At 44.2% G+C, this 20,352-nt stretch overlaps 27 non-coding genes across 27 annotated transcripts; all 27 read left to right on the plus strand.

Moving 5' to 3' along the window:
* Window positions 1-325: 325 nt before the first annotated feature.
* trnad-guc lies at window positions 326-397 on the plus strand. The gene has a single exon. It is a non-coding gene; the product is annotated as a tRNA-Asp (tRNA).
* A 120-nt stretch (window positions 398-517) lies between these two features.
* Window positions 518-588, plus strand: trnag-gcc. Its single transcript has one exon. It is a non-coding gene; the product is annotated as a tRNA-Gly (tRNA).
* A 532-nt stretch (window positions 589-1,120) lies between these two features.
* On the plus strand, window positions 1,121-1,192 carry trnad-guc. Its single transcript has one exon. It is a non-coding gene; the product is annotated as a tRNA-Asp (tRNA).
* Window positions 1,193-1,312: 120 nt separating this feature from the next.
* Window positions 1,313-1,383, plus strand: trnag-gcc. Its single transcript has one exon. It is a non-coding gene; the product is annotated as a tRNA-Gly (tRNA).
* Window positions 1,384-1,915: 532 nt separating this feature from the next.
* On the plus strand, window positions 1,916-1,987 carry trnad-guc. Its single transcript has one exon. It is a non-coding gene; the product is annotated as a tRNA-Asp (tRNA).
* Window positions 1,988-2,107: 120 nt separating this feature from the next.
* Window positions 2,108-2,178, plus strand: trnag-gcc. Its single transcript has one exon. It is a non-coding gene; the product is annotated as a tRNA-Gly (tRNA).
* A 1,528-nt stretch (window positions 2,179-3,706) lies between these two features.
* Window positions 3,707-3,777, plus strand: trnag-gcc. The gene has a single exon. It is a non-coding gene; the product is annotated as a tRNA-Gly (tRNA).
* Window positions 3,778-4,311: 534 nt separating this feature from the next.
* On the plus strand, window positions 4,312-4,384 carry trnad-guc. Its single transcript has one exon. It is a non-coding gene; the product is annotated as a tRNA-Asp (tRNA).
* Window positions 4,385-4,506: 122 nt separating this feature from the next.
* On the plus strand, window positions 4,507-4,577 carry trnag-gcc. The gene has a single exon. It is a non-coding gene; the product is annotated as a tRNA-Gly (tRNA).
* Window positions 4,578-5,302: 725 nt separating this feature from the next.
* Window positions 5,303-5,373, plus strand: trnag-gcc. Its single transcript has one exon. It is a non-coding gene; the product is annotated as a tRNA-Gly (tRNA).
* Window positions 5,374-6,095: 722 nt separating this feature from the next.
* trnag-gcc lies at window positions 6,096-6,167 on the plus strand. Its single transcript has one exon. It is a non-coding gene; the product is annotated as a tRNA-Gly (tRNA).
* A 1,521-nt stretch (window positions 6,168-7,688) lies between these two features.
* trnag-gcc lies at window positions 7,689-7,759 on the plus strand. Its single transcript has one exon. It is a non-coding gene; the product is annotated as a tRNA-Gly (tRNA).
* A 531-nt stretch (window positions 7,760-8,290) lies between these two features.
* On the plus strand, window positions 8,291-8,362 carry trnad-guc. Its single transcript has one exon. It is a non-coding gene; the product is annotated as a tRNA-Asp (tRNA).
* A 120-nt stretch (window positions 8,363-8,482) lies between these two features.
* Window positions 8,483-8,553, plus strand: trnag-gcc. Its single transcript has one exon. It is a non-coding gene; the product is annotated as a tRNA-Gly (tRNA).
* Window positions 8,554-9,085: 532 nt separating this feature from the next.
* Window positions 9,086-9,157, plus strand: trnad-guc. Its single transcript has one exon. It is a non-coding gene; the product is annotated as a tRNA-Asp (tRNA).
* A 119-nt stretch (window positions 9,158-9,276) lies between these two features.
* trnag-gcc lies at window positions 9,277-9,347 on the plus strand. Its single transcript has one exon. It is a non-coding gene; the product is annotated as a tRNA-Gly (tRNA).
* Window positions 9,348-9,879: 532 nt separating this feature from the next.
* On the plus strand, window positions 9,880-9,951 carry trnad-guc. Its single transcript has one exon. It is a non-coding gene; the product is annotated as a tRNA-Asp (tRNA).
* Window positions 9,952-10,071: 120 nt separating this feature from the next.
* trnag-gcc lies at window positions 10,072-10,142 on the plus strand. The gene has a single exon. It is a non-coding gene; the product is annotated as a tRNA-Gly (tRNA).
* A 532-nt stretch (window positions 10,143-10,674) lies between these two features.
* trnad-guc lies at window positions 10,675-10,746 on the plus strand. The gene has a single exon. It is a non-coding gene; the product is annotated as a tRNA-Asp (tRNA).
* Window positions 10,747-10,866: 120 nt separating this feature from the next.
* trnag-gcc lies at window positions 10,867-10,937 on the plus strand. The gene has a single exon. It is a non-coding gene; the product is annotated as a tRNA-Gly (tRNA).
* Window positions 10,938-11,469: 532 nt separating this feature from the next.
* On the plus strand, window positions 11,470-11,541 carry trnad-guc. The gene has a single exon. It is a non-coding gene; the product is annotated as a tRNA-Asp (tRNA).
* Window positions 11,542-11,661: 120 nt separating this feature from the next.
* On the plus strand, window positions 11,662-11,732 carry trnag-gcc. The gene has a single exon. It is a non-coding gene; the product is annotated as a tRNA-Gly (tRNA).
* Window positions 11,733-12,264: 532 nt separating this feature from the next.
* trnad-guc lies at window positions 12,265-12,336 on the plus strand. The gene has a single exon. It is a non-coding gene; the product is annotated as a tRNA-Asp (tRNA).
* A 120-nt stretch (window positions 12,337-12,456) lies between these two features.
* trnag-gcc lies at window positions 12,457-12,527 on the plus strand. Its single transcript has one exon. It is a non-coding gene; the product is annotated as a tRNA-Gly (tRNA).
* A 532-nt stretch (window positions 12,528-13,059) lies between these two features.
* trnad-guc lies at window positions 13,060-13,131 on the plus strand. Its single transcript has one exon. It is a non-coding gene; the product is annotated as a tRNA-Asp (tRNA).
* A 4,119-nt stretch (window positions 13,132-17,250) lies between these two features.
* trnag-gcc lies at window positions 17,251-17,321 on the plus strand. Its single transcript has one exon. It is a non-coding gene; the product is annotated as a tRNA-Gly (tRNA).
* Window positions 17,322-20,254: 2,933 nt separating this feature from the next.
* On the plus strand, window positions 20,255-20,326 carry trnad-guc. The gene has a single exon. It is a non-coding gene; the product is annotated as a tRNA-Asp (tRNA).
* Window positions 20,327-20,352: the final 26 nt, after the last annotated feature.

Raw genomic sequence — 20,352 nt, forward strand, 5'->3', positions numbered from 1 at the left:
AGGCTTTAGTTGTTAAATGGGAAAGAGTAACCAACTTGTCAGTGACAACTGTCTTGAGTTTGGCATTTGTGACAATGTCCTGGGATTACCCACAAACGCCTCACCTGCAAACTAGTATTGTGTGGCTTGTGAGCGGTATAGAGCAAAATCGATTACATGTACGTGTTTGTGAGAGTCTCAGCTTTCCATAGCTGGGTCATAGTAGTTCCTAGCTCCAACCATTCAGTCTCTACAGATATTTTTGTTAGAAGGGTTTAAGCCCAACATTCCAAATTTAGGGTTAGTACCAATGCTCCACGTTTTTTCAAAGTTCCAACCCACCTGCTCCTCGTTAGTATAGTGGTGAGTATCCCCGCCTGTCACGCGGGAGACCGGGGTTCAATTCCCCGACGGGGAGAAAGTACTGCTCTTTTTTTAGGGTGAACAATGTTGCTGAGCCCACAAAGTGGAACATATTCTTGGAAAAAAAGCTTTATGATACAATTTCCTGCCTTTGAGGTTAACTCAGCCTTCCAAGGCATTGGTTGTTCAGTGGTAGAATTCTCGCCTGCCACGCGGGAGGCCCGGGTTCGATTCCCGGCCAATGCAGGAAGTTTTGAACATGTCATTTCGACAAGTATGCAAACCCCTGAGGAGGAAATCTGTGTTAGATTGCCAGGCAAACAGAAATCTCTGGTCTTGGTCGAATTCTCAACTGACTCTTGAAAAATAAGACTTTGAACATTTACTCATTCTCAGTAGACTTTGGTGAATCCATTGCAGATTTCCAGTGTGTGAGGTGATTAACTTTTTGCAAGGCTTTAGTTGTTAAATGGGAAAGAGTAACCAACTTGTCAGTGACAACTGTCTTGAGTTTGGCATTTGTGACAATGTCCTGGGATTACCCACAAACGCCTCACCTGCAAACTAGTATTGTGTGGCTTGTGAGCGGTATAGAGCAAAATCGATTACATGTACGTGTTTGTGAGAGTCTCAGCTTTCCATAGCTGGGTCATAGTAGTTCCTAGCTCCAACCATTCAGTCTCTACAGATATTTTTGTTAGAAGGGTTTAAGCCCAACATTCCAAATTTAGGGTTAGTACCAATGCTCCACGTTTTTTCAAAGTTCCAACCCACCTGCTCCTCGTTAGTATAGTGGTGAGTATCCCCGCCTGTCACGCGGGAGACCGGGGTTCAATTCCCCGACGGGGAGAAAGTACTGCTCTTTTTTTAGGGTGAACAATGTTGCTGAGCCCACAAAGTGGAACATATTCTTGGAAAAAAAGCTTTATGATACAATTTCCTGCCTTTGAGGTTAACTCAGCCTTCCAAGGCATTGGTTGTTCAGTGGTAGAATTCTCGCCTGCCACGCGGGAGGCCCGGGTTCGATTCCCGGCCAATGCAGGAAGTTTTGAACATGTCATTTCGACAAGTATGCAAACCCCTGAGGAGGAAATCTGTGTTAGATTGCCAGGCAAACAGAAATCTCTGGTCTTGGTCGAATTCTCAACTGACTCTTGAAAAATAAGACTTTGAACATTTACTCATTCTCAGTAGACTTTGGTGAATCCATTGCAGATTTCCAGTGTGTGAGGTGATTAACTTTTTGCAAGGCTTTAGTTGTTAAATGGGAAAGAGTAACCAACTTGTCAGTGACAACTGTCTTGAGTTTGGCATTTGTGACAATGTCCTGGGATTACCCACAAACGCCTCACCTGCAAACTAGTATTGTGTGGCTTGTGAGCGGTATAGAGCAAAATCGATTACATGTACGTGTTTGTGAGAGTCTCAGCTTTCCATAGCTGGGTCATAGTAGTTCCTAGCTCCAACCATTCAGTCTCTACAGATATTTTTGTTAGAAGGGTTTAAGCCCAACATTCCAAATTTAGGGTTAGTACCAATGCTCCACGTTTTTTCAAAGTTCCAACCCACCTGCTCCTCGTTAGTATAGTGGTGAGTATCCCCGCCTGTCACGCGGGAGACCGGGGTTCAATTCCCCGACGGGGAGAAAGTACTGCTCTTTTTTTAGGGTGAACAATGTTGTTGAGCCCACAAAGTGGAACATATTCTTGGAAAAAAAGCTTTATGATACAATTTCCTGCCTTTGAGGTTAACTCAGCCTTCCAAGGCATTGGTTGTTCAGTGGTAGAATTCTCGCCTGCCACGCGGGAGGCCCGGGTTCGATTCCCGGCCAATGCAGGAAGTTTTGAACATGTCATTTCGACAAGTATGCAAACCCCTGAGGAGGAAATCTGTGTTAGATTGCCAGGCAAACAGAAATCTCTGGTCTTGGTCGAATTCTCAACTGACTCTTGAAAAATAAGACTTTGAACATTTACTCATTCTCAGTAGACTTTGGTGAATCCATTGCAGATTTCCAGTGTGTGAGGTGATTAACTTTTTGCAAGGCTTTAGTTGTTAAATGGGAAAGAGTAACCAACTTGTCAGTGACAACTGTCTTGAGTTTGGCATTTGTGACAATGTCCTGGGATTACCCACAAACGCCTCACCTGCAAACTAGTATTGTGTGGCTTGTGAGCGGTTATATGAGCAAAATCGATTACATGTACGTGTTTGTGAGAGTCTCAGCTTTTCCATAGCGGGGTCATAGTAGTTCCTAGCTCCAACCATTCAGTCTCTACAGCTATTTTTGTTAGAAGGGTTTAAGCCCAAAATTCCAAATTAGGTGTTAGTACCAATGCTCCACGTTTTTTCAAAGTTCCAACCCACTGCTCCTCGTTAGTATAGTGGTGAGTATCCCCGCCTGTCACGCGGGCGAGACCGGGGTTCAATTCCCCGACGGGAGAAAGTACTGCTCTTTTTTTAGGGTGAACAATGTTTGCTGAGCCCACAAAGTGGAACATATTCTTTGGGAAAAAAAGCTTTATGATACAATTTCCTGCCTTTGAGGTTAACTCAGCCTTCCAAGGCATGGTTGTTCAGTGGTAGAATTCTCGCCTGCCACGCGGGAGGCCCGGGTTCGATTCCCGGCCAATGCAGGAAGTTTTGAACATGTCATTTCGACAAGTATGCAAACCCCTGAGGAGGAAATCTGTGTTAGATTGCCAGGCAAACAGAAATCTCTGGTCTTGGTCGAATTCTCAACTGACTCTTGAAAATAAGACTTTGAACATTTACTCATTCTCAGTAGACTTTTGGTGAATCCATGCAGATTTCCCAGTGTGTGAGGTGATTAACTTTTTGCAAGGCTTTAGTTGTTAAATGGGAAAGAGTAACCAACTTGTCAGTGACAACTGTCTTGAGTTTTGGCATTTGTGACAATGTCCTGGGATTACCCACAAACGCCTCACCTGCAAACTAGTATTGTGTGGCTTGTGAGCGGTATAGAGCAAAATCGATTACATGTACGTGTTTGTGAGAGTCTCAGCTTTCCATAGCGGGGTCATAGTAGTTCCTAGCTCCAACCATTCAGTCTCTACAGATATTTTTGTTAGAAGGGTTTAAGCCCAACATTCCCAAATTTAGGGTTAGTACCAATGCTCCACGTTTTTTCAAAGTTCCAACCCACCTGCTCCTCGTTAGTATAGTGGTGAGTATCCCCGCCTGTCACGCGGGGAGACCGGGATTCAATTCCCCCGACGGGGAGAAAGTACTGCTCTTTTTTTAGGGTGACAATGTTTGCTGAGCCCACAAAGTGGAACATATTCTTGGAAAAAAAGCTTTATGATACAATTTCCTGCCTTTGAGGTTAACTCAGCCTTCCAAGGCATTGGTTGTTCAGTGGTAGAATTCTCGCCTGCCACGCGGGAGGCCCGGGTTCGATTCCCGGCCAATGCAGGAAGTTTTTGAACATGTCATTTCGACAAGTATGCAAACCCCTGAGGAGGAAATCTGTGTTAGATTGCCAGGCAAACAGAAATCTCTGGTCTTGGTCGAATTCTCAACTGACTCTTGAAAAATAAGACTTTGAACATTTACTCATTCTCAGTAGACTTTGGTGAATCCATTGCAGATTTCCAGTGTGTGAGGTGATTAACTTTTTGCAAGGCTTTAGTTGTTAAATGGGAAAGAGTAACCAACTTGTCAGTGACAACTGTCTTGAGTTTGGCATTTGTGACAATGTCCTGGGATTACCCACAAACGCCTCACCTGCAAACTAGTATTGTGTGGCTTTGTGAGCGGTATAGAGCAAAATCGATTACATGTACGTGTTGTGAGAGTCTCAGCTTTCCATAGCGGGGTCATAGTAGTTCCTAGCTCCAACCATTCAGTCTCTACAGATATTTTTGTTAGAAGGGTTTAAGCCCAACATTCCAAATTTAGGGTTAGTACCAATGCTCCACGTTTTTTCAAAGTTCCAACCCACCTGCCTCCTCGTTAGTATAGTGGTGAGTATCCCCGCCTGTCACGCGGGAGGACCGGGGTTCAATTCCCCGACGGGGAGAAAGTACTGCTCTTTTTTTTAGGGGTGAACAATGTTGCTGAGCCCACAAAGTGGAACATATTCTTGGAAAAAAAGCTTTATGATACAATTTCCTGCCTTTGAGGTTAACTCAGCCTTCCAAGGCATTGGTTGTTCAGTGGTAGAATTCTCGCCTGCCACGCGGGAGGCCCGGGTTCGATTCCCGGCCAATGCAGGAAGTTTTGAACATGTCATTTCGACAAGTATGCAAACCCCTGAGGAGGAAATCTGTGTTAGATTGCCAGGCAAACAGAAATCTCTGGTCTTGGTCGAATTCTCAACTGACTCTTGAAAAATAAGACTTTGAACATTTACTCATTCTCAGTAGACTTTGGTGAATCCATTGCAGATTTCCAGTGTGTGAGGTGATTAACTTTTTGCAAGGCTTTAGTTGTTAAATGGGAAAGAGTAACCAACTTGTCAGTGACAACTGTCTTGAGTTTGGCATTTGTGACAATGTCCTGGATTACCCACAAACGCCTCACCTGCAAACTAGTATTGTGTGGCTTGTGAGCGGTATAGAGCAAATCGATTACATGTACGTGTTTGTGAGAGTCTCAGCTTTCCATAGCTGGGTCATAGTAGTTCCTAGCTCCCAACCATTCAGTCTCTACAGATATTTTTGTTAGAAGGGTTTAAGCCCAACATTCCAAATTTAGGGTGCGTAACCAATGCTTCCACGTTTTTTCAAAGTTCCAACCCACCTGCTCCTCGTTAGATATAGTGGTGAGTATCCCTGCCTGTCACGCGGAGACCGGGGTTCAATTCCCCGACGGGGAGAAAGTACTGCTCTTTTTTAGGGTGAACAATGTTGCTGAGCCCACAAAGTGGAACATATTCTTGGAAAAAAAGCTTTATGATACAATTTCCTGCCTTTGAGGTTAACTCAGCCTTCCAATGGCATTGGTTGTTCAGTGGTAGAATTCTCGCCTGCCACGCGGGAGGCCCGGGTTCGATTCCCGGCCAATGCAGGAAGTTTGAACATGTCATTTCGACAAGTATTGCAAACCCCTGAGGAGGAAATCTGTGTTAGATTGCCAGGCAAACAGAAATCTCTGGTCTTGGTCGAATTCTCAACTGACTCTTGAAAAATAAGACTTTGAACATTTACTCATTCTCAGTAGACTTTGGTGAATCCATTGCAGATTTCCAGTGTGTGAGGTGATTAACTTTTGCAAGGCTTTAGTTGTTAAATGGGAAAGAGTAACCAACTTGTCAGTGACAACTGTCTTGAGTTTGGCATTTGTGACAATGTCCTGGGATTACCACAAACGCCTCACCTGCAAACTAGTATTGTGTGCTTGTGAGCGGTATAGAGCAAAATCGATTACATGTACGTGTTTGTGAGAGTCTCAGCTTTCCATAGCTGGGTCATAGTAGTTCCTAGCCTCCAACCATTCAGTCTCTACAGATATTTTGTTAGAAGGGTTTAAGCCCAACATTCCAAATTTTAGGGTTAGTACCAATGCTCCACGTTTTTTCAAAGTTCCAACCCACCTGCTCCTCGTTAGTATAGTGGTGAGTATCCCCGACTGTCACGCGGGAGACCGGGGTTCAATTCCCCGACGGGGAGAAAGTACTGCTCTTTTTTTAGGGTGAACAATGTTGCTGAGCCCACAAAGTGGAACATATTCTTGGAAAAAAAGCTTTATGATACAATTTCCTGCCTTTGAGGTTAACTCAGCCTTCCAAGGCATTGGTTGTTCAGTGGTAGAATTCTCGCCTGCCACGCGGGAGGCCCCGGGTTCGATTCCCGGCCAATGCAGGAAGTTTTGAACATGTCATTTCGACAAGTATGGCAAACCCCTGAGGGAGGAAATCTGTGTTAGATTGCCAGGCAAACAGAAATCTCTGGTCTTGGTCGAATTCTCAACTGACTCCTTGAAAAATAAGACTTTGAACATTTACTCATTTCAGTAGACTTTGGTGAATCCATTGCAGATTTCCAGTGTGTGAGGTGATTAACTTTTGCAAGGCTTTAGTTGTTAATGGGAAAGAGTAACCAACTTGCTCAGTGACAACTGTCTTGAGTTTGGCATTTGTGACAATGTCCTGGGATTACCCACAACGCTCACCTGCAACCTAGTATTGTGTGGCTTGTGAGCGGTATAGAGCAAAATCGATTACATGTACGTGTTTGTGAGAGTCTCAGCTTTCCATAGCTGGGTCATAGTAGTTCCTAGCTCCAACCATTCAGTCTCTACAGATATTTTTGTTAGAAGGGTTTAAGCCCAACATTCCAAATTTAGGGTTAGTACCAATGCTCCACGTTTTTTCAAAGTTCCAACCCACCTGCTCCTCGTTAGTATAGTGGTGAGTATCCCCGCCTGTCACGCGGGAGACCGGGTTCAATTCCCCGACGGGGAGAAAGTACTGCTCTTTTTATTAGGGTGAACCAATGTTGCTGAGCCCCACAAAGTGGGAACATATTCTTGGAAAAAAGCTTTATGATACAATTTCCTGCCTTTGAGGTTAACTCAGCCTTCCAAGGCATGGTTGTTCAGTGTAGAATTCTCGCCTGCCACGCGGGAGGCCCGGGTTCGATTCCCGGCCAATGCAGGAAGTTTTGAACATGTCATTTCGACAAGTATGCAAACCCCTGAGGAGGAAATCTGTGTTAGATTGCCAGGCAAACAGAAATCTCTGGTCTTGGTCGAATTCTCAACTGACTCTTGAAAATAAGACTTTGAACATTTACTCATTCTCAGTAGACTTTGGTGAATCCATTGCAGATTTCCAGTGTGTGAGGTGATTAACTTTTTGCAAGGCTTTAGTTGTTAAATGGGAAAGAGTAACCAACTTGTCAGTGACAACTGTCTTGAGTTTGGCATTTGTGACAATGTCCTGGGATTACCCACAAACGCCTCACCTGCAAACTAGTATTGTGTGGCTTGTGAGCGGTATAGAGCAAAATCGATTACATGTACGTGTTTGTGAGAGTCTCAGCTTTCCATAGCTGGGTCATAGTAGTTCCTAGCTCCAACCATTCAGTCTCTACAGATATTTTTGTTAGAAGGGTTTAAGCCCAACATTCCAAATTTAGGGTTTAGTACCAATGCTCCACGTTTTTTCAAAGTTCCAACCCACCTGCTCCTCGTTAGTATAGTGGTGAGTATCCCCGCCTGTCACGCGGGAGACCGGGGTTTCAATTCCCCGACGGGGGAGAAAGTACTGCTCTTTTTTTAGGGTGAACAATGTTGTCTGAGCCACAAAGTGGAACATATTCTTGGAAAAAAAGCTTTATGATACAATTTCCTGCCTTTGAGGTTAAACTCAGCCTTCCAAGGCATTGGTTGTTCAGTGGTAGAATTCTCGCCTGCCACGCGGGAGGCCCGGGTTCGATTCCCGGCCAATGCAGGAAGTTTTGAACATGTCATTTCGACAAGTATGCAAACCCCTGAGGAGGAAATCTGTGTTAGATTGCCAGGCAAACAGAAATCTCTGGTCTTGGTCGAATTCTCAACTGACTCTTGAAAAATAAGACTTTGAACATTTACTCATTCTCAGTAGACTTTGGTGAATCCATTGCAGATTTCCAGTGTGTGAGGTGATTAACTTTTTTGCAAGGCTTTAGTTGTAAATGGGAAAGAGTAACCAACTTGTCAGTGACAACTGTCTTGAGTTTGGCATTTGTGACAATGTCCTGGGATTACCCACAAACGCCTCACCTGCAAACTAGTATTGTGTGGCTTGTGAGCGGTATCGAGCAAAATCGATTACATGTACGTGTTTGTGAGAGTCTCAGCTTTCCATAGCTGGGTCATAGTAGTTCCTAGCTCCAACCATTCAGTCTCTACAGATATTTTTGTTAGAAGGTTTAAGCCCAACATTCCAAATTTAGGGTTAGTACCAATGCTCCACGTTTTTTCACAGTTCCAACCCACCTGCTCCTCGTTAGTATAGTGGTGAGTATCCCCGCCTGTCACGCGGGAGACCGGGGTTCAATTCCCCGACGGGGAGAAAGTACTGCTCTTTTTTTAGGGTGAACAATGTTGTTGAGCCCACAAAGTGGAACATATTCTTGGAAAAAAAGCTTTATGATACAATTTCCTGCCTTTGAGGTTAACTCAGCCTTCCAAGGCATTGGTTGTTCAGTGGTAGAATTCTCGCCTGCCACGCGGGAGGCCCGGGTTCGATTCCCGGCCAATGCAGGAAGTTTTGAACATGTCATTTCGACAAGTATGCAAACCCCTGAGGAGGAAATCTGTGTTAGATTGCCAGGCAAACAGAAATCTCTGGTCTTGGTCGAATTCTCAACTGACTCTTGAAAAATAAGACTTTGAACATTTACTCATTCTCAGTAGACTTTGGTGAATCCATTGCAGATTTCCAGTGTGTGAGGTGATTAACTTTTTGCAAGGCTTTAGTTGTTAAATGGGAAAGAGTAACCAACTTGTCAGTGACAACTGTCTTGAGTTTGGCATTTGTGACAATGTCCTGGGATTACCCACAAACGCCTCACCTGCAAACTAGTATTGTGTGGCTTGTGAGCGGTATAGAGCAAAATCGATTACATGTACGTGTTTGTGAGAGTCTCAGCTTTCCATAGCTGGGTCATAGTAGTTCCTAGCTCCAACCATTCAGTCTCTACAGATATTTTTGTTAGAAGGGTTTAAGCCCAACATTCCAAATTTAGGGTTAGTACCAATGCTCCACGTTTTTTCAAAGTTCCAACCCACCTGCTCCTCGTTAGTATAGTGGTGAGTATCCCCGCCTGTCACGCGGGAGACCGGGGTTCAATTCCCCGACGGGGAGAAAGTACTGCTCTTTTTTTAGGGTGAACAATGTTGTGAGCCCACAAAGTGGAACATATTCTTGGAAAAAAAGCTTTATGATACAATTTCCTGCCTTTGAGGTTAACTCAGCCTTCCAAGGCATTGGTTGTTCAGTGGTAGAATTCTCGCCTGCCACGCGGGAGGCCCGGGTTCGATTCCCGGCCAATGCAGGAAGTTTTGAACATGTCATTTCGACAAGTATGCAAACCCCTGAGGAGGAAATCTGTGTTAGATTGCCAGGCAAACAGAAATCTCTGGTCTTGGTCGAATTCTCAACTGACTCTTGAAAAATAAGACTTTGAACATTTACTCATTCTCAGTAGACTTTGGTGAATCCATTGCAGATTTCCAGTGTGTGAGGTGATTAACTTTTTGCAAGGCTTTAGTTGTTAAATGGGAAAGAGTAACCAACTTGTCAGTGACAACTGTCTTGAGTTTGGCATTTGTGACAATGTCCTGGGATTACCCACAAACGCCTCACCTGCAAACTAGTATTGTGTGGCTTGTGAGCGGTATAGAGCAAAATCGATTACATGTACGTGTTTGTGAGAGTCTCAGCTTTCCATAGCTGGGTCATAGTAGTTCCTAGCTCCAACCATTCAGTCTCTACAGATATTTTTGTTAGAAGGGTTTAAGCCCAACATTCCAAATTTAGGGTTAGTACCAATGCTCCACGTTTTTTCAAAGTTCCAACCCACCTGCTCCTCGTTAGTATAGTGGTGAGTATCCCCGCCTGTCACGCGGGAGACCGGGGTTCAATTCCCCGACGGGGAGAAAGTACTGCTCTTTTTTTAGGGTGAACAATGTTGTTGAGCCCACAAAGTGGAACATATTCTTGGAAAAAAAGCTTTATGATACAATTTCCTGCCTTTGAGGTTAACTCAGCCTTCCAAGGCATTGGTTGTTCAGTGGTAGAATTCTCGCCTGCCACGCGGGAGGCCCGGGTTCGATTCCCGGCCAATGCAGGAAGTTTTGAACATGTCATTTCGACAAGTATGCAAACCCCTGAGGAGGAAATCTGTGTTAGATTGCCAGGCAAACAGAAATCTCTGGTCTTGGTCGAATTCTCAACTGACTCTTGAAAAATAAGACTTTGAACATTTACTCATTCTCAGTAGACTTTGGTGAATCCATTGCAGATTTCCAGTGTGTGAGGTGATTAACTTTTTGCAAGGCTTTAGTTGTTAAATGGGAAAGAGTAACCAACTTGTCAGTGACAACTGTCTTGAGTTTGGCATTTGTGACAATGTCCTGGGATTACCCACAAACGCCTCACCTGCAAACTAGTATTGTGTGGCTTGTGAGCGGTATAGAGCAAAATCGATTACATGTACGTGTTTGTGAGAGTCTCAGCTTTCCATAGCTGGGTCATAGTAGTTCCTAGCTCCAACCATTCAGTCTCTACAGATATTTTTGTTAGAAGGGTTTAAGCCCAACATTCCAAATTTAGGGTTAGTACCAATGCTCCACGTTTTTTCAAAGTTCCAACCCACCTGCTCCTCGTTAGTATAGTGGTGAGTATCCCCGCCTGTCACGCGGGAGACCGGGGTTCAATTCCCCGACGGGGAGAAAGTACTGCTCTTTTTTTAGGGTGAACAATGTTGTTGAGCCCACAAAGTGGAACATATTCTTGGAAAAAAAGCTTTATGATACAATTTCCTGCCTTTGAGGTTAACTCAGCCTTCCAAGGCATTGGTTGTTCAGTGGTAGAATTCTCGCCTGCCACGCGGGAGGCCCGGGTTCGATTCCCGGCCAATGCAGGAAGTTTTGAACATGTCATTTCGACAAGTATGCAAACCCCTGAGGAGGAAATCTGTGTTAGATTGCCAGGCAAACAGAAATCTCTGGTCTTGGTCGAATTCTCAACTGACTCTTGAAAAATAAGACTTTGAACATTTACTCATTCTCAGTAGACTTTGGTGAATCCATTGCAGATTTCCAGTGTGTGAGGTGATTAACTTTTTGCAAGGCTTTAGTTGTTAAATGGGAAAGAGTAACCAACTTGTCAGTGACAACTGTCTTGAGTTTGGCATTTGTGACAATGTCCTGGGATTACCCACAAACGCCTCACCTGCAAACTAGTATTGTGTGGCTTGTGAGCGGTATAGAGCAAAATCGATTACATGTACGTGTTTGTGAGAGTCTCAGCTTTCCATAGCTGGGTCATAGTAGTTCCTAGCTCCAACCATTCAGTCTCTACAGATATTTTTGTTAGAAGGGTTTAAGCCCAACATTCCAAATTTAGGGTTAGTACCAATGCTCCACGTTTTTTCAAAGTTCCAACCCACCTGCTCCTCGTTAGTATAGTGGTGAGTATCCCCGCCTGTCACGCGGGAGACCGGGGTTCAATTCCCCGACGGGGAGAAAGTACTGCTCTTTTTTTAGGGTGAACAATGTTGTTGAGCCCACAAAGTGGAACATATTCTTGGAAAAAAAGCTTTATGATACAATTTCCTGCCTTTGAGGTTAACTCAGCCTTCCAAGGCATTGGTTGTTCAGTGGTAGAATTCTCGCCTGCCACGCGGGAGGCCCGGGTTCGATTCCCGGCCAATGCAGGAAGTTTTGAACATGTCATTTCGACAAGTATGCAAACCCCTGAGGAGGAAATCTGTGTTAGATTGCCAGGCAAACAGAAATCTCTGGTCTTGGTCGAATTCTCAACTGACTCTTGAAAAATAAGACTTTGAACATTTACTCATTCTCAGTAGACTTTGGTGAATCCATTGCAGATTTCCAGTGTGTGAGGTGATTAACTTTTTGCAAGGCTTTAGTTGTTAAATGGGAAAGAGTAACCAACTTGTCAGTGACAACTGTCTTGAGTTTGGCATTTGTGACAATGTCCTGGGATTACCCACAAACGCCTCACCTGCAAACTAGTATTGTGTGGCTTGTGAGCGGTATAGAGCAAAATCGATTACATGTACGTGTTTGTGAGAGTCTCAGCTTTCCATAGCTGGGTCATAGTAGTTCCTAGCTCCAACCATTCAGTCTCTACAGATATTTTTGTTAGAAGGGTTTAAGCCCAACATTCCAAATTTAGGGTTAGTACCAATGCTCCACGTTTTTTCAAAGTTCCAACCCACCTGCTCCTCGTTAGTATAGTGGTGAGTATCCCCGCCTGTCACGCGGGAGACCGGGGTTCAATTCCCCGACGGGGAGAAAGTACTGCTCTTTTTTTAGGGTGAACAATGTTGTTGAGCCCACAAAGTGGAACATATTCTTGGAAAAAAAGCTTTATGATACAATTTCCTGCCTTTGAGGTTAACTCAGCCTTCCAAGGCATTGGTTGTTCAGTGGTAGAATTCTCGCCTGCCACGCGGGAGGCCCGGGTTCGATTCCCGGCCAATGCAGGAAGTTTTGAACATGTCATTTCGACAAGTATGCAAACCCCTGAGGAGGAAATCTGTGTTAGATTGCCAGGCAAACAGAAATCTCTGGTCTTGGTCGAATTCTCAACTGACTCTTGAAAAATAAGACTTTGAACATTTACTCATTCTCAGTAGACTTTGGTGAATCCATTGCAGATTTCCAGTGTGTGAGGTGATTAACTTTTTGCAAGGCTTTAGTTGTTAAATGGGAAAGAGTAACCAACTTGTCAGTGACAACTGTCTTGAGTTTGGCATTTGTGACAATGTCCTGGGATTACCCACAAACGCCTCACCTGCAAACTAGTATTGTGTGGCTTGTGAGCGGTATAGAGCAAAATCGATTACATGTACGTGTTTGTGAGAGTCTCAGCTTTCCATAGCTGGGTCATAGTAGTTCCTAGCTCCAACCATTCAGTCTCTACAGATATTTTTGTTAGAAGGGTTTAAGCCCAACATTCCAAATTTAGGGTTAGTACCAATGCTCCACGTTTTTTCAAAGTTCCAACCCACCTGCTCCTCGTTAGTATAGTGGTGAGTATCCCCGCCTGTCACGCGGGAGACCGGGGTTCAATTCCCCGACGGGGAGAAAGTACTGCTCTTTTTTTTTAGGGTGAACCAATGTTGTTGAGCCCACAAAGTGGAACATATTCTTGGAAAAAAAGCTTTATGATACAATTTCCTGCCTTTGAGGTTAACTCAGCCTTCCAAGGCATTGGTTGTTCAGTGGTTAGAATTCTCGCCTGCCACGCGGGAGGCCCGGGTTCGATTCCCGGCCAATGCAGGAAGTTTTGAACATGTCATTTTCGACAAGTATGCAAACCCCTGAGGAGGAAATCTGTGTTAGATTGCCAGGCAAACAGAAATCTCTGGTCTTGGTCGAATTCTCAACTGACTCTTGAAAAATAAGACTTTGAACATTTACTCATTCTCAGTAGACTTGGTGAATCCATTGCAGATTTCCAGTGTGTGAGGTGATTAACTTTTTGCAAGGCTTTTAGTTGTTAAATGGGAAAGAGTAACCAACTTGTCAGTGACAACTGTCTTGAGTTTGGCATTTGTGACAATGTCCTGGGATTACCCACAAACGCCTCACCTGCCAAACTAGTATGTGTGCTTAGTGAGCGGTTATAGAGCAAAAATCGATACATGTACGTGTTTGTGAGAGTCTCAGCTTTCCATAGCTGGGTCATAGTAGTTCCTAGCTCCAACCATTCAGTCTCACAGCTATTTTTGTTAGAAGGGTTTAAGCCCCAACATTCCAAATTTAGGGTTAGTACCAATGCTCCACGTTTTTTTCAAAGTTCCAACCCACCTGCTCCTCGTTAGTATAGTGGTGAGTATCCCCGCCCTGTCACGCGGAGACCGGGTTCAATTCCCCGACGGGGAGAAAGTACTGCTCTTTTTTTTAGGGTGGAACAATGTTGCTGAGCCCACAAAGTGGAACCATATTCTTTGGAAAAAAGCTTTATGATACAATTTCCTGCCTTTGAGGTAACTCAGCCTTCCAATGCATTGGTTGTTCAGTGGTAGAATTCTCGCCTGCCACGCGGGAGGCCCGGGTTCGATTCCCGGCACAATGCAGGAGTCTTGAACATGTCATTTCGACAAGTATGCAAACCCCTGAGGAGGAAATCTGGTTAGATTGCCAGGCAAAACAGAAATCTCTGGTCTTGGCGAATTCTCAATGACTCTTTGAAAAAAAGACTTTGCACATTTTACTCATTCTCAGAGACTTTGGTGAATCCATTGCAGATTTCCAGTGTGTGAGGTGATTAACTTTTTGCAAGGCTTTAGTTGTTAAATGGGAAAGAGTAACCCAACTTGTCAGTGGACAACTGTCTGAGTTTGGCATTTGTGACAATGTCCTGGGATTACACCAAAACGCCTCACCTGCAAACTAGTATTGTGTGGTCTTGTGAGCGGTATAGAGCAAATCGTATACATGTACGTGTTTGTGAGAGTCTCAGCTTTCCATAGCTGGGTCATAGTAGTTCCTAGCTCCAACCATTCAGTCTCTACAGATATTTTTGTTAGAAGGGTTAAGCCCAACATTCCAAAATTAGGGTTAGTACCAACGCTCCACGTTTTTTCAAAGTTCCAACCCACCGCTCCTCGTTAGTATAGTGGTGAGTATCCCCGCCTGTCACGCGGGAGACCGGGGTTCAATTCCCCGACGCGGGAGAAAGTACTGCTCCTTTTTTAGGGTGAACAATGTCTGCTGAGCCCACAAAGTGGAACATATTTTTGGAAAAAAGCTTTATGATACAATTTTCCTGCCTTTTGAGGTTAACTCAGCCTTCCAAGGCATTTGGTTGTTCAGTGGTAGAATTCTCGCCTGCACGCGGGAGGCCCGGGTTTCGATTCCCGGCCAATGTCCGGAAGTTTTTGAACATGTCATTTCGACAAGTATGCAAACCCTGAGGAGGAAATCTGTGTTAGATTGCAGGCAAACAGAAATCTTCTGGTCTGGTCGAATTCTCAACTGACTCTTGAAAAATAAGACTTTGAACATTTACTCATTCTCAGTAGACTTTGGTGAATCCATTGCAGATTTCCAGTGTGTGAGGTGATTAACTTTTTTGCAAGGCCTTTAGTTGTTAAATGGGAAAGAGTAACCAACTTGTCAGTGGACACTGTCTTTGAGTTTGGCATTTGTGACAATGTCCTGGGATTACCCACAAACGCCTCACCTGCAAACTAGTATTGTGTGGCTTGTGAGCGGTATAGAGCAAAATCGATTACATGTACGTGTTTGTGAGAGTCTCAGCTTTCCATAGCTGGGTCATAGTAGTTCCTAGCTCCAACCATTCAGTCTCTACAGATATTTTTTGTTAGAAGGGTTTAAGCCCAACATTCCAAATTTAGGGTTAGTACCAATGCTCCACGTTTTTTCAAAGTTCCAACCCACCTGCTCCTCGTTAGTATAGTGGTGAGTATCCCCGCCTGTCACGCGGGAGACCGGGGTTCAATTCCCCGTACGGGGAGAAAGTACTGCTCTTTTTTAGGGTGAACAATGTTGCTGAGCCACAAAGTGGAACATATTCTTGGAAAAAAAGCTTTATGATACAATTTCCTGCCTTTGAGGTTAACTCAGCCTTCCAAGGCATTGGTTGTTCAGTGGTAGAATTCTCGCCTTGCCACGCGGGAGGCCCGGGTTCGATTCCCGGCCAATGCAGGAAGTTTTTGAACATGTCATTTCGACAAGTATGCAAAACCCCTGAGGAGGAAATCTGTGTTAGATTGCCAGGCAAACAGAAATCTCTGGTCTTGGTCGAATTCTCAACTGACTCTTGAAAAATAAGACTTTGAACATTTACTCATTCTCAGTAGACTTTGGTGAATCCATTGCCAGATTTCCAGTGTGTGAGGTGATTAACTTTTTGCAAGGCTTTAGTTGTTAAATGGGAAAGAGTAACCAACTTGTCAGTGACAACTGTCTTGAGTTTGGCATTTGTGACCAATGTCCTGGGATTACCCACAAACGCCTCACCTGCAAACTAGTATTGTGTGGCTTTGTGAGCGGTATAGAGCAAAATCGATTACATGTACGTGTTTGTGAGAGTCTCAGCTTTCCATAGCTGGGTCATTAGTAGTTCCTAGCTCCAACCATTCAGTCTTACAGATATTTTTGTTAGAAGGGTTTAAGCCCAACATTCCAAATTTAGGGTTAGTACCAATGCTCCACGTTTTTTCAAAGTTCCAACCCACCTGCTCCTCGTTAGTATAGTGGTGAGTATCCCCGCCTGTCACGCGGGAGGACGGGTTCAATTCCCCGACGGGGAGAAAGTAGCTCTTTTTTTAGGGTGAACAATGTTGCTGAGCCCACAAAGTGGAACATATTCTTGGAAAAAAAGCTTTATGATACAATTTCCTGCTTTGAGGTTAACTCAGCCTTCCAAGGCATTGGTTTGTTCAGTGGTAGAATTCTCGCCTGCCACGCGGGAGGCCGGGTTCGATTCCAGGCCAATGCAGGAAGTTTTTTGAAACATGTCATTTCGACAAGTATGCAAACCCCTGAGGAGGAAATCTGTGTTAGATTGCCAGGCAAACAGAAATCTCTGGTCTTGGTCGAATTCTCAACTGGACTCTTGAAAAATAAGACTTTGAACATTTACTCATTCTCAGTAGACTTTGGTGAATCCATTGCAGATTTTCCAGTGGTGTGAGGTGATTAACTTTTGCAAGGCTTTAGTTGTTAAATGGGAAAGAGTAACCAACTTGTCAGTGACAACTGTCTTGAGTTTGGCATTTGTGACAATGTCCTGGGATTACCCACAAACGCCTCACCTGCAAACTAGTATTGTGTGGCTTGTGAGCGGTATAGAGCAAAATCGATTACATGTACGTGTTTGTGAGAGTCTCAGCTTTCCATAGCTGGGTCATAGTAGTTCTAGCTCCAACCATTCAGTCTCTACAGATATTTTTGTTAGAAGGGTTTAAGCCCAACATTCCAAATTTAGGGTAGTACCAATGCTCCACGTTTTTTCAAAGTTCCAACCCACCTGCTCCTCGTTAGTATAGTGGTGAGTATCCCCGCCTGTCACGCGGGAGGGAGACCGGGGTTCAATTCCCCGACGGGGAGAAAGTACTGCTCTTTTTTTAGGGTGAAACAATGTTGCTGAGCCCACAAAGTGGAACATATTCTTTGGGAAAAAAAGCTTTATGATACAATTTCCTGCCTTTGAGGTTAACTCAGCCTTCCAAGGCATTGGTTGTTCAGTGGTAGAATTCTCGCCTGCCACGCGGGAGGCCCGGGTTCGATTCCCGGCCAATGCAGGAAGTTTTGAACATGTCATTTCGACAAGTATGCAAACCCCTGAGGAGGAAATCTGTGTTAGATTGCCAGGCAAACAGAAATCTCTGGTCTTGGTCGAATTCTCAACTGACTCTTGAAAATAAGACTTTGAACATTTACTCATTCTCAGTAGACTTTGGTGAATCCATTGCAGATTTCCAGTGTGTGAGGTGATTAACTTTTTGCAAGGCTTTAGTTGTTAAATGGAAAGAGTAACCAACTTGTCAGTGACAACTGTCTTGAGTTTGGCATTTGTGACAATGTCCTGGGATTACCCACAAACGCCTCACCTGCAAACTAGTATTGTGTGGCTTTGTGAGCGGTATAGAGCAAAATCGATTACATGTACGTGTTATGTGAGAGTCTCAGCTTTCCATAGCTGGGTCATAGTAGTTCCCTAGCTCCAACCATTCAGTCTCTACAGATATTTTTTGTTAGAAGGGTTTAAGCCCAACATTCCAAATTTAGGGTTAGTACAATGCCTCCACGTTTTTTCAAAGTTTCCAACCCACCTGCTCCTCGTTAGTATAGTGGTGAGTATCCCCGCCTGTCACGGGGAGACCGGGGTTCAATTCCCCCGACGGGTGAGAAAGTACTGCTCTTTTTTTTAGGGTGAACAATGTTGCTGAGCCACACAGTGGAACATATTCTTGGAAAAAAAGCTTTATGATACAATTTCCTGCCTTTGAGGTAACTCAGCCTTCCAAGGCATTGGTTGTTCAGTGGTAGAATTCTCGGCCTGCACCACGCGGGAGGCCCGGGTTCGATTCCCGGCAATGCAGGAAGTTTTGAACATGTCATTTCGACAAGTATGCAAACCCCTGAGGAGGAAATCTGTGTTAGATTGCCAGGCAAACAGAAATCTCTGGTCTTGGTCGAATTCTCAACTGATCTCTGAAAAATAAGACTTTTGAACATTTACTCATTCTCAGTAGACTTTGGTGAATCCATTGCAGATTTCCAGTGTGGAGGTGATTAACTTTTTGCAAGGCTTTAGTTGTTAAATGGGAAAGAGTAACCAACTTGTCAGTGACAACTGTCTTGAGTTTGGCATTTGTGACAATGTCCTGGGAATTACCCACAAACGCCTCACCTGCAAACTAGTATTGTGTGGCTGTGAGCGGTCTATAGAGCAAAATCGATTACATGTACGTGTTTGTGAGAGTCTCAGCTTTTCCATAGCGGGTCATAGTAGTTCCTAGCTCAACCATTCAGTCTCTACAGATATTTTTGTTAGAAGGGTTTAAGCCCAACATTCCAAATTTTAGGGTTAGTACCAATGCTCCACGTTTTTTCAAAGTTCCAACCAACCTGCTCCTCGTTAGTATAGTGGTGAGTATCCCCGCCTGTCACGCGGGGAGACGGGTTCAATTCCCCGACGGGGAGAAAGTACTGCTCTTTTTTTAGGGTGAACAATGTTGGCTGAGCCCACAAAGTGGAACATATTTTTGGAAAAAAAGCTTTATGATACAATTTCCTGCCTTTGAGGTTAACTCAGCCTTCCAAGGCATTGGTTGTTCAGTGGTAGAATTCTCGCTGCCACGCGGGAGGCCCGGGTTCGATCCCGGCCAATGCAGGAAGTTTTGAACATGTCATTTTCGACAAGTATGCAAACCCTGAGGCGGAAATCTGTGTTAGATTGCCAGGCAAACAGAAATCTCTGGTCTTGGTCGAATTCTCAACTGACTCTTGAAAAAATAAGACTTTGAACATTTAACTCATTTCTCAGTAGACTTTGGTGAATCCATTGCAGATTCTCCAGTGTGTGAGGTGATTAACTTTTTGCAAGGCTTTAGTTGTTAAATGGGAAAGAGTAACCAACTTGTCAGTGCACAACTGTCTGAGTTTGGCATTTGTGACAATGTCCCTGGGATTACCCACAAACGCCTCACCTGTCAAACTAGTATTGTGTGGCTTGTGAGCGGTTATAGAGCAAAATCGATTACATGTACGTGTTTGTGAGAGTCTCAGCTTTCCATAGCGGGTCATAGTAGTTCCTAGCTCCAACCATTCAGTCTCTACAGATATTTTTGTTAGAAGGGTTTAAGCCCAAAATTCCAAAATTAGGGTTAGTACCAATGCTCCACGTTTTTTCAAAGTTCCAACCCACTGCTCCTCGTTAGTATAGTGGTGAGTATCCCGCCTGTCACGCGGCGAGACCGGGTTCAATTCCCCGCACGGGGAGAAAGTACTGACTCTTTTTTTTAGGTGGTGAACAATGTTGTTGAGCCAAAAGTGGAACATTATTCTTGGAAAAAAAGCTTTATGATACAATTTCCTGCCTTTGAGGTTAACTCAGCCTTCCAAGGCATTGGTGTTCAGTGGTAGAATTCTCGCCTGCCACGCGGGAGGCCCGGGTTCGATTCCCGGCCAATGCAGGAAGTTTTTGAACATGTCATTTCGACAAGTATGCAAACCCCTGAGGAGGAAATCTGTGTTAGATTGCCAGGCAAACAGAAATCTCTGGTCTTGGTCGAATTCTCAAATGACTCTTGAAAAATAAGACTTTTGAACATTTACTCATTTCAGTAGACTTTGGTGAATCCATTGCAGATTTCCAGTGTGTGAGGTGATTAACTTTTTGCAAGGCTTTAGTTGTTAAATGGGAAAGAGTAACCAACTTGTCAGTGACAACTGTCTTTGAGTTTGGCATTTGTGACAATGTCCTGGGATTACCCACAAACGCCTCACCTGCAAACTAGTATTGTGTGGCTTGTGAGCGGTTTATAGAGCAAAATCGATTACATGTACGTGTTTGTGAGAGTCTCAGCTTTCCATAGCTGGGTCATAGTAGTTCCTAGCTCCAACCATTCAGTCTCTACAGATATTTTTGTTAGAAGGGTTTAAGCCCAACATTCCAAATTTAGGGTTAGTACAATGCTCCACGTTTTTTTCAAAGTTCCAACCCACCTGCTCCTCGTTAGTATAGTGGTGAGTATCCCCGCCTGTCACGCGGGAGACCGGGGTTCAATTCCCCGACGGGGAGAAAGTACTGCTCTTTTTTTAGGGTGA

Source organism: Oncorhynchus mykiss, unplaced genomic scaffold (genome assembly GCF_013265735.2).
Source record: "Oncorhynchus mykiss isolate Arlee unplaced genomic scaffold, USDA_OmykA_1.1 un_scaffold_362, whole genome shotgun sequence".
NCBI lineage: Eukaryota > Metazoa > Chordata > Actinopteri > Salmoniformes > Salmonidae > Oncorhynchus > Oncorhynchus mykiss.